This window comes from Phalaenopsis equestris, unplaced genomic scaffold (assembly GCF_001263595.1).
Source record: "Phalaenopsis equestris unplaced genomic scaffold, ASM126359v1 Scaffold000060, whole genome shotgun sequence".
NCBI lineage: Eukaryota > Viridiplantae > Streptophyta > Magnoliopsida > Asparagales > Orchidaceae > Phalaenopsis > Phalaenopsis equestris.
The window spans coordinates 55,437-68,749 of NW_018164502.1; positions in this window are offsets into that span (position 1 = coordinate 55,437).

Consider the following 13,313-nt stretch of genomic DNA (forward strand, 5'->3'; position numbering starts at 1 on the left):
GTAGTGGGGGAGTCGAAATAAAAATACACCCGACACATCAACACTATTTGAACTCAACTCGAAAAATTTAAGTTAAGGCTGGCCTGCATATTTTTTGAAACGCGTTTAAGAAATTACGACCCATTTATTATTCTAGTCGAGTTTAGTTGACCCAATTAGAGTCAAGTCATTTTTAGGTTCGACTGAAACCCTACATGTTGACCTAAATTGATACCCCTAGGTGTCAAAGATTGACCACACACCCCGACACATCAACACTACTTGAACTCAACTCGAAAAATTTAAGTTAAGATTGGCGTGCATATTTTTTGAGACGCGTTTAAGAAATTACGACCCATTTATTATTCGAGTCGAGTTTAGTTAACTTATTTAGAGTCAAGTCATTTTTAGGTTCGACTGAAACCCTACATGTTGACCTAAATTGATACCCCTAGGTGTCAAAGATTGACCACACACTAACGACTCGAATACTACTAAAAAAATTAGGGTTAGGGCTGACCTGAGTATTTTTTTAGTTGGGTTTGGGTCTGAGAAGTCAACTCATTATTATTCAAGTCGGGTTCTGGTTGACCCGAAATAGGTCGGGTCATTTTCAAGTTGGTCCCAAACCTGACCCATTAACTTGACTTGACACCCCTATGTGACGGTCTGAAAAATAAAACAGACAGAAAATTATCCCAAGCAGACGGTATCTCTCAAAAAATCATCATAAATTTTGATAGTTTGGTGATGCAATACATATATATATATATATATATATATATATATAATATTATTAGTAGAATTTTATTTTAATATTTAAGTGAATTTAATCACAAATACTAAATACACTCACATCATAATTTTATTTCACGTCCCAAGTGTTTTTATATTTTTTATTTTAATCACCACTGAGTAAAATTTTACATAAAATGTTTATTTTATTGTCACAAATTTTTATTACACATTAAAAATGATATATATTTTTTATAAATTAGATTTGACGTGATTTCTTAATTTAATTTAAATTAAATAAGTGTGAAATTACCAATAGCACTGTATGTGGATGGACACACTTGTTCCCACTAGCATCGTCGCCTTAGCATTTATAATCTTCACTAGCTGTCAACGCATTGGCGACATCAACATCATAATTATGGCGAGGAGACGATGCCTAACTGATTTAATTGATACACTTTAAATATAAATAAATAAACCTAATTAATAAATACAATTATAGCTTAAAAGTAATTTTAAAAACCTAATTAATAAATACAATTAAAATTTAAAAATAATCATAAGAAGCTAGCCATGAGGTAGGTATCATTGTATATTAGTTCTATTGGTGATGGAGTGCATTAATGAATTTGGCAATACTAAGCGGTGAAGTTGGTTAATGATGATCAGTAATAATACAATGATGGGCGAAGATAGTGTAATACTTGTGGTCAAATAATCATAGTGTGCAGACAATTGTGATCAAGTATTGGTGATGGATGCCAGCAGTTAGTGACAATTGTGATTAAGGAAAAGAAATTGGGAGATTATGATAGGGGGTAACAGTTAGGTGATTATAATTGATGATGATGACCCAAAAATGACACTCATAAGATTGTAATAAGTAAAATAGCGGTTGACGGTGATGATTACTCATGTCGATCATCAAGCAGAGCTCTCTTTTGCCTAAAGTTCAGGTCTGGCTCCAAGGTTTTTCCATGCAATTTATGTGAAATGAAAAGGTATTTTTAATTTTTAGGAGTCATATTTTAATAGCTAAAATGTTCTTAATTATTCCATCAAATAACTTGTGTTAATTTCATTAGTCGAAGATCATTTATTAGAAAATTAAATATTTTAATGATATGTTAATCGAATGCTCATTTTAATCACTAAATTTTGCATATTAAAATATGTCATAAAATTTTTAACTATATTTAGAGTGATTGCTTTAAGATTGTTAGATTTAGATCAAAATATTATTAGTGTTGTTTGATTTGTTTCATTGAACTGTCTATTTTAGATATGAGTTTGTCGAAATTTGAGCTTTGTTGTGTGTCAAAAGACATGTGATGATTGAGTGATAATTTAACATCTTAACGTTGTATGAATATCCAACATACACTGATAAATGAAAAGTAAGCACCAAAACTTTTTATATGGAAAAACCATGGAAAAGTCGACCTAGCTTAGTTAAAATAATTCACTATATGATTGTAAGCACTTATGTACACTGTTTTCCTAAATCGGAGAAGAAGAACTGCAATGCTGATAACTGTAGATGTACAATAGTTGTTCAACCATATAATAGTAGCAATTGAGCTGCAACAAATGTAGTTGATCATGAAAGTTGTAATCGGTGGCTATAATAGCGAGTGTCAACTACAGAGGCCATAGTTGAATCTACACTAGTAGATCTTGACCACATAGGTCATCCTTCATGATTGAAATAACGTTAGCTGGCCACAAAGAGTGTACACTACTAAAAAAAAGTTTTTTTGACAGCACTTATTTAATAACACTTTTAAAAAGCGTTGCTAGGAATATTAAGAAAATCACATAAAAATATTTAAAATCGCTGACAAAAACTTTACAACGCTAGTAATCACAGTGATTTAAAATTCGTTGCAACGAACATAACAGGAATTTTTATCTGTGTGGGTGCATATATAAAGTGTTGCGAAAACTTCTTTTTTTGGTAGCGATAGTTGGAGACTACAATAGAGATAGTTAGCCAATATGACGTAGTTGGAAGTTGCACCATTAGTAGTTGACCACATAGATCATAGTTGGTGAGTGCAATAACGTTGGTTAGTCACAAAAGTCGTAGTCGGTGACTACAATAGCGTTTGTTGGCCAAAGAATTTATAACAATGGTAATTGGCCGCATAAGCCATAGTTGAAAGTTGTAATAATAACAGTTAACAATATAATTCATAGTTGCTGGTAGGAGTCATTCTCTCAGGATCAATGTACAATTTTACACCAGAAACATTGTTTGTTGGTATAAAACGTACAGAAAAACACAAAACTTGGGAACAATCACCCAATTTTGACTATGACGGTCATAGTAGTGGTCGTCGATAGCCTGAATAAAGCGACGACGTATGTCAAAGGTTATGAAGATTGAAAGTTATCGCCAGACCTTCAATATAACATAATACATTATTGTCATATTTATAATACAATGTTAGTAAGCAGTAGTCACCGACAGTGGTCGACGATAATTAACAGACGGTGGTCAACTACTAAGAATGCCTGAAGTTAATTGTCGTGTCTTAAGTCCATAATAGACTTAATAATTCCTTCTCTTCTCTTTCCCCTCTCAAGTGAAAGAGAGGAGCTATTTATAGGTTTCCCAACCACATGATAGGACAACCCTCTTAATGAAAGAGGGTTTGTTTTAACGGTTTGAGGGCCTTAATGACCTCAGAATGAAGCGAGCTTAAGCTCGTTAGATTCCTTCTTTCGAGACGCTCGATTTGAAAATAAATATTTCAAATTTGGAGTTCATTTGATAATTACTTGATGATCCAAAACCTTCAAAAGTGCTTTAATGGCTTAACTTTGGCTTAATTGGACTCAAGTCACACCAATTTAGTATCTACGGTTCAACTAAAAGAGATAATTAACTTGATCATGACCTTATTAAAGTCGGGGACCTGAATGAGCTTGAATTTGAATCCAAAATTATTGTTTAAAGGTGCCTCGAGATTCATGCTAGGTGATGAAAAATTCTTAATAACTCTTCAAGCTTAAGTAGTCCCAAATTCACTTTCCAAAGTTTCCAATTCATTTATTTAAGAGTAGTCTTTGATCAAATGGATTTATTGATGACATATCATGATAAAATTTGAATAGCTTTTTTATCCATAAAAACCAACATATATAATTAACTACTCTATAAACATCAATTTACTGGATAAAGCATCATTACAAATATGTATGTTGATTATTAGGAGCTAAAAATATTATTGTGATACGCATACATGTAAGAAAAAGTCATATGAGACATTACAACTCTTATGTGAAAAAACTGAAAAGGAATAAAATCCTGAGACCCACCACAGCTAAAATAATATATTATTTAAGTACGATTTTATAATTTTATTCTTCCTCTTACTTAGATAATATAAGAATACAAAATTTGATTTCTATCTTAATTTCTTGTGAATATCACTACAAGACAACTTGTTAAAATCAACAAAATAATTGACCAATATTATTCGCTATTTTTTTCATGTTGAGTTTATGGATGAACAACTATTATTGACTATTTGGTTGAAAAAAAACATATTTTCATTTCTTTCTTTTATTTTAAAGGAGTCGTCAGTTTGTCTATCATCATATACTTCTATTTTCTAAATAAGTATTTCTTCCAGATCATGTGAATGATCACGAGAAGAGTGGAACCAGAAAAGAGGGGCTTACGATAAAGGCGGACAGACAAGAGAAAGAGCGTGGAGAACTTCTTTGCAGCAAACCTCGCAAGAATAGGTCAAGCACATACGTCTAATCAAAATCAGACCGAAATTACTTGTGTCAAATATCCGTAAAAGAATGTCTGTGAAAACTACTCATAACCATAGATTTAAGTGTGTTTGCCTATTATGGAATCCAGATTGCACCCAAGTGAACTTATCTTACTTAGTTAATTACATCTTGGGGGTTGCCCAAAAATACACTTGTTCCAAGGATTTTCCCTTACATTTAAATTGACAGCTAGCAAAGGGCTATCAAAGGACAGTTATTTTGCAGGGGAATACTTCTATGTTTTCAAAACTCATGCTAAGTCATGGGACAGAGAGCAAGTCTCTCATAGTCCTACATGGATAACGGGCACATCGGCATAAGGAACCTGCAAATAAATGAATCATCCTGATAAGTTATAAAAGTAGAGGACAAATCATCATTTCCTAAATGTGCAACAACTCATTGGTAATCAGACCGTCAAGATGATATCAACAACAACAAGAGGAGTGACAGGGCTCAAATTGCGCAGTCAAAAGAAAACATGAGTAATCTCTAACATGTAAAGATAACAGATCGGGGCACCACATACCTGTTATCCCAAACCACTAAGGCCCTAAGTTTTCGTGGTCGTGAAGGTAGTCGACCCAACAAGTCCAAAGATCCCAAATCAGCAATTTGTGAATTGCATCGTCCATGAGAACCTCGGTAGCCTTAAGGACAAAGGAACAAAGTCTATCTTATGACTATCAGGTGAAGCTCCAAGATGTGTGACTTATACACGCCAAACTAGCAAGGATGTTGCAAGAAAGAAAGAGAAATGGAGGTTCAGCTACAAATCCGTAAACACTCCCAACAAAGGACTCACACCTCGTCTGGGTCGGGGAAGCCACTAACACTCTCAGTGCACTAGACAATCATCTAAGTATAAACATATAGTTGGTCAGTTGAGTTAGAGAAGCATTGGGGCTTCTCCTCGGGACATGCAATATGATACAATTATCATTCATCTATTTAATACCTAATGAGGAGGCCCTATTAGAACGACTTGAGTGATAGTCATGCATGCAACTCATCTAAAGTTCGGCTCGAAGGCCATGTAGTAAAATAAAAAATAGGTTTTAAAAGTCAAAAATAGTTTAATCCTAAATTTTAATTTCTTTGCTATTCTTTTAGAATTTTGTAGAGAATTTATAAAATTTTAGGTCATAAACAACATAAATTGTAACGCAAGGTTCCCAGACAAACCACAATCAAATAACGACAAAATCACTTTCATGCACACAAGCATGCAAGAAAAGCAATAAAGAAGCCAAATATAAAATAATAAAAGGTCAGTGCTGCTCGATTGATGATATACCCCAGAAAAAAAAAAGCAAGACACCGCATAAGTATACGTCTAGTCGAAATTCTATACATAAATGAAATTTAGAATTAAGGCACGGAACACGAGCAAGCAGCTCTTGTTCCCCGTCGCGTAGTTTCGCCCGTCCGACACCTCGAAACCTATACATGTTTCTTATTTCTAACAAAAAACACTCCTAAAGACTCTAAAAAGTGCATAAGAAAAAAAAAAAAAAAGACTCCAAAAAACTCGACCTGCATGAAAATAATGTTAGCTGAAAATCAGATAAACATGCAATGCATAGAAGTCATGCCTAATGGGAAAGAATTACAATTTAGATTATTACATTGCTCTTCCATGTTACACTGCATTGTGTGTTTTAAGCATAACTCATGATTTTTTTTAAGTTAATATTTTAATACATACTAACTAATTCTTATGCATTTGCAAATCTAACATCTAAACTTTTATTTTTTATATTTATTTTACTCAATTTTGTTATTATCACACCAAAAATAAAATCATTTTAAAATCTAAAAAATAAAATATATATTTTCATACATTAGAAATGTGAAATGTATGTTAAAAAATATAGTTTTGGTTTTAGATAGGTATGAATGCATAAGAATTGAGTGACATGTATGTGAATCCTCACTTTTATTAATTTAATTGATGGATAAAAAATAATTAATTGTTATGTTATGAGATTACTTATAATTAAATAAATTTCTATGTAATTATTTAATAATTAGTTAATAAAAATGTCATTAATTTTTAATAAAAATTAAAACAATGATCAATTATTATAATGAAATTTTTAACTAAAATTAATCGATAATTATTAACCTATTTCCATTAATAAATAATTAGTTTGATAATTTTTCTTATTAATAATCAAAAGTTAATGTATTCTAATAAGTAAAAGTAATAAAATTAGAAATTTTCAAATAATTTTTGCGGTTTAATTATTTTAAAATAGACTAAATTCATTTTTAGAAATAGATTAATTATTTTAAAATTTAGTAAATCCTGATAAATTAAATTTCAGAAATAGCCAAAGAGCCCTTAAACCTAACCCAAAAAATAAAATTTCAGTTAAGGGCACTATGGTAAATTCTTAGCTTCTTCGAAGACGAGCCGCCGCAAGTGAGCGTCATCCCAGAGCAGGGTATATGAGTCATTTCACATTCACAATAAGGGAAGGCTTGGCTGGGTAGGGCCCATTAGCACAGCTACTGAATGTGGCTGCAGAAAGTGAGAGAAGCCAACGTGCGGCACGTGGAGTACACACGTGGCGATCCTTCGCTATGGTCGTACGCGTGCTCGTTTCAGGCGAGCACAAAAACTATAAAATACTAATAAGATAAGATAAAATAATATTAATTTTATACGTACCATGTTTTTTAAAAAATAAATTTATAAATTTAAATTTAATTTAATCATACATTTTATCTTTTTTTTTTGTTTTTATATAAAAATAATATTAAAATATTATTTCCCCCAAATTTTAATGATTTTATGCTTTAAATATTTAATTTATATTTAATGTAATCATATTTTAATTTTATTTCTTAAATTACTTCAAACGCAATCTCCATTAGCTGGCAGCCACATTAAAAATTATTATTATTATTTTAAAAATATTAAATTTATACATATTTTGACCTAAACCATTTGCAACGATAATGTGAAAGCAAGGATTGCCGATTAAAAAAATGAAGGACAATGGATAGACAAAATAGTCTACTGATGATGCACATCAATCTAACTCAGCAATTGTCAACAAGTGTATATAGGTAGATGTTGGGCATGCCTAATGCTGATAGTAGGAGACGATAAATGCTTAGTTATGTAAATATATAGGAATTGGTTGGTATGTTTATAAATGCCCCTAAAAATGTTCACATTGCACTAATAGCTTTTTCATGACTACATGATTATTATTAATAATACATTTATGAAAGAAGATTATCATCTCCTTGTGTTGTGGCGTTCTTAATTGGTTTGGGATCTACTAATTTATTGTTTTAGGTTACCTCTCACAACAAAATATCATTTTATAATTATGACTGGTTTTATAAATATTAGTGTCATGAAAATGTCTTAGATCAAACACTAAGATCTATGTGAATTTCTCATCTAAAAACACAAAAGAAAGGCTAAACTTGAAACCTCCAAAAGTTTTTTTTTTTTTTTATGATTAAACAAACTTTAAAATTTTAAAAAACTAAAGCCAAAATGGCAAGCTGATCGTAATAATTTCAATGATTAAAAAAGGGAGAGTATTGAGTTAGGTAGGTTCAATGAGGTCCATTCCCTGGAACATCAGGAGACTTATGGATCACACATAAAGACAACATGAATATTGATCATCCAACATTATTATCTCTCTAGCCAGCTTTTTATGGGAAAAACCAATTAGCCATTTGCATGCCTACCAACATCACGTCCATGGCATTAGATCATCTTATATTTTGCTTGCTTACATGATTCATTTATTCATATCAACTTTTTTGAGTTCTTGCAACATTTATAAGCATCTTATTATGAGTATTTTTTTGCTTTTTTTTTTTTTTTTTTTTTTTTGGGTCAAAGAAGAATCATTCAATGTAAAAATGATGGTCTATGACACAACTTTTTTTGTGAACTTAAATTTGCGCAAAAAAAAATAATTTCTTAAAATTATTTTAGTCTATATGAACTTGCATATTGTCGTAAACTCCCAAACCATAACATGAACAAGCTTTAGAATTTGAAGGGTCCATCAAGGAAGCCTAAGGACAACATCAACCAATCAACTTCCCAATCATGGGAAGACAAAATTTGGGCTATCTAATGTTAATTCAAAAACGTAAGAGTTTAGTAAGGAAAAAAAAACTATAACTTCACTCCCCAAATCTAATAAGATTCTTTAATTAGACATATTTTAACATCTAAAATAGATTTAAAATTAGGCCAAAATCATTGAATCATAAAGAAATTTAAACTCATGATCTTTTTTGGGAATATCATTTAATTAACCTTTATGTTTTTATATTTATACTATGTTCCTGACTTTCTTTTGATCACTCATTTATTAAAGGTCATGTGGCCAACTCTCTTTTTTTAGATGAAAAATTATTCTAATTTTCATACAACATTATACACATCAAAATCTTAGAATTTGCTCACTATTATTTTATAGGATGTTCACGATAACTTTAAGTTATTTATATGTACCTCCAATTTTAAGAGAGGTTGGCTATGTCATTGCCCAACACAATTTAACATCTATATTACAATAGAACACTTCAAGATGGGTTGTGATGAGTAGAATATCAATTGAAATCATCACCATAATACATTTATAACTATAAGTTTAACATATCACATTAGACCTGCCATCAAAATTAATTAAAAAATGAACAAATATACAACCTTGTAGGTTATATTGGCTTAACTTGTCATTTCATATGCGCAACCATCAATATAAAATTCATTTGTACTACTTCTAATTTGTTGAAATAAGTGTGATCTTCCTAAAGTACCATGTCATTAGTTATTCCAAGTGTTATTTATGTATTCTTTACCACACTATACTTCATATGGTGTCATTCATCATATTAGATTAAAAAAGATTATCGCGAGCAAATTGAATCTAAGGTGCATGATTCTCTTAATCACCTCCAAAGCATTACCTACATAATCTTAGTAAGTCCTCCAATGATTGTATCACCCTTTCAACCTATCCACATATTAAGGAATGAAAAATCATTTAAAATTCAACTTTATAGCAAAGTCTTCTTATCTATCAAAAATATCATGAGGCAATCATTACAATCTAGCATGATCACCTTGAGCACTCCATTAAATTTCACAATAGTATTAATATACCAATACACTAGCTTATCAACTAAATTAATTTATCATATAGGAAATAAGTACAAAGACTTATATATGATCAGTTGATAAATAAGCATTCATAAAATATTATGCACATGCCTTGATATGAAAATCCATGATAAAATATATGATGATATCATCTTACTTGTATCATACAATGGCCAATTGTTATAAAAACAAAAGAAGTTGTTAATGCTCTATTCCAAGAATATAGTCGGGTTCAGATAAAAAAATAAAATCAATCACATATTTATTTCATCATGACAACCAAAATATATATTTCAAACTCACATAATAAATGATATAAGTTGTTGCGGCCGTCAGTCGAAATCAACCAAAATATATATTTCAAACTCACATAATAAATAATATAACTCACATAAATACTTCATACACAATCTCCAGTCTTCGTCCTAAACAATTGGAAACAAATAAATGATTTTTATAAATTTTAGCTAAATGTTGACTCTAAATAATAATAGCAAAGGCTTTCAAGGTTTTAGATTATTGGTAATGGGAGGTTCGGAAATACAATACTTCAAGTTTTGAAATAAATTTTTTTAACCTTCATTGTAAATAATTGATTTATTTGTCTTCCACAACTCTCTAAAGATCATCATTTTTCTAACATAATCTAAAATAAAACAATAAAAATGATCAACTGCTCAATACACTTTATGACTTATTGTATTAATATTAGAGAGGTCTGTCTCCAAAATTACTTCTATTTTGTCTGAACTGACTTTAATCTCTTCAATTGTGATCATATGCTCCAAAGATTTACCTTAACAAGCTCTAAAAACTCATTTTTTTTATTGGGCTTTATAGTGCATTATCTCAATGTAGAGAACATCTCAATAAGATTAGCAAAATGGCCATAAAGCTTACATTTTTATATTTTTGTCACTTTATATTTTAAAAATTCAATACATAAATCATTGGGTCCATCCATTGAAATTATTATAATCTTCATCAATGTTTTTCTATTGAGCAAGAGTTAGATCAATGATCATTTTATTTTATATTAAATATTTTTAAAATTAAAAAAAAAGATTAAAAAAAATGACATGCTAAAGGATTCATAGCCCATTAATTCAAGTCATCAATAGGGTTGTAAACGAGTCGAGCCTGAGCGATCTCAAGCTAGGCTCGTGTTCGACTCGTTCGAAATTGGCTCATGTTCGAAATCGGCTCATGTTCGAAATGGCTCGTGAACAGCGTGTTCGGCTCGTGAACAGTGTGTTCATTCATTTTCTTGCTTATAAACCCTAGTATTCAACTTCCATAACACATGGAAAACAAATGTTATTGTTTTGAATAGCTAAAGGAAAGAAGCATAATATTCTTCACAAAAAAAAGATTTGATCTAGAAGCAATAGCCGAATCACCACTGAATATGTAATGCTTCTCATTAATCATTATGATATGTCTCCATTATGATATGTCTACCATTATAAAACAGTCTCAACAATTCTGATCTAGAAACAGTAGCCGAACCACATAATGATTCACCACACAATGCAAGTCGAACCAAATTTCACAACAAGGCTGATCTACATTACTTGAACTCAAGTATTCATAAACGATCTTGCTCTATAAACATAACTTGTAGCATTAACTGGAAATCATAGACAAAAATACAAGAATATCAACTGGATGAAAAGCTAAAGGAAAATAGATGTTATTGTTTTGAAAAGCTAAATGAAAGAAGCATAGTATTCATCACCAAAAAAATTCTGATTAGAAGCAATAAGCGAACCCCATAATGATTCACCACAGAATGCACGCCAAACTAAATTTCACAACAAAACACTTAGATCAGATCTCATATTCTCATCCATAGAAAATAAAAATAAATATATAAATGCAATATGCGAAACTACACTGTGATTCTGCCAAAAACCCAAACAAAGCTAGGTTTCCCTAAAAAAATCCAAATAAATGTAAAATAAATTTATGTAAATATAAGATAAGAGGCGAACAAGAAGATAATATGAAATATTAGAGAGAAGATACTCAGAGATAACACCTAGGTAGCCAAACGAGCGACCAAGCAAGAATACCGAGCAATCGAGCCAACACAGAGTCACTAACTATCCGAAGAGATATATAAGTCGATATTAAAAAACGAACGAATACAGCAAACCCTAAGTTGTTGCGGCCATCGGCCGAAATGATTTTCGAAAGAAGAACAAGGAGATGTGGAGAGAGAGAGAGAGGAAGGATGAAGTGAGAAAGTTTGAGAGAGCCGAGAGGAATGGGGAGGCGGGGTTAGGGTTTTTTTTAGATACTATATATGTTATAATATTTTAATTATAAAACTAATATTATATTATTATATAAATATATAATACTTTAAGCCCATGATTATTCGAGAAAGCCCATGATAATACCTGAGAAGAATCTTATATAAGTTTTAGTAATATATTATTATTAATATTTTATTGTATATAACATATGTAATGCTTCTCATTAATCATTATGATATGTCCTCATTATGATATGTCCCCATTATGATATGTCTACCATTATAAAGCAGTCCCAACAATTCTGATCTAGAAACAATAGCCGAACCACATAATGATTCACCACACAATGCAAGCCGAACTAAATTTCACAACAAGACTAATCTACATAACTTGAACTCAAGTATTCATATGCGATCTTGCTTTATAAACATAACTTGTAGCATCAACTGGAAATCATAGACAAAAATACAAGAATATCAACTGGATGAAAAGCTAAAGGAAAACATATGTTATTGTTTTGAAAAGCTAAAGGAAAGAAGCATAGTATTCTTTACCAAAAAAATTCTGATCTAGAAGCAATAAACGAACCCCATAATGATTCACCACAGAATGCACGCCGAACTAAATTTCACAACAAAACACTTAGATCGGATCTCATATTCTCATCCATAGAAAAAAAAAATATAAATGCAATATGCGAAGCTGCACTGCGATCCTGCCAAAAACCCAAACAAAGCTAGGTTTCCCTAAAAAAATCAAAATAAATGTAAAATAAATTTAAGTAAATATAAGATAAGAAGCGAACCAGAAGATAATATAAAATATTAGAGAGAAGATACTCAGAGATAACACCTAGGTAACCAAACGAGCGACCAAGCAAGAATACAGAGCAATTGAGCCAACACCGAGTCACTAACTATCCGAAGAGATATACAAGTCGATATTAGAAGATGAACGGAGACAACAAACCCACGACAAACCCTAAGTTGTTGCTGTCGTCGATCGAAAGAATTTTCAAAAGAAAAACAAGAAGAGTTAAAGGGAGAGTGCGAGAGGCAGCTGAAAGTGAGAAAGTTCGAGAGAGCGGAGAGGAATGGGGAGGCGGGGTTAGGGTTTTTTTAGATACTATATATGTTATAATATTTTAATTATAAAACTAATATTATATTATTATATAAATATATAATACTTTAAGGCTTTAAGCCTATGATTATTCGATAATACATGAGAAGTAAGATTAGAAGAATATTATATAAGTATTAGTAATATATTATTATTATATTATTATTAATATTTTATTGTATATAATAATTTAAAGAATTAAATTTTATAAAATATGACAATTTTTAAAAAAACTAATTAATTAAAATTTATAATATTTAATTTTATGA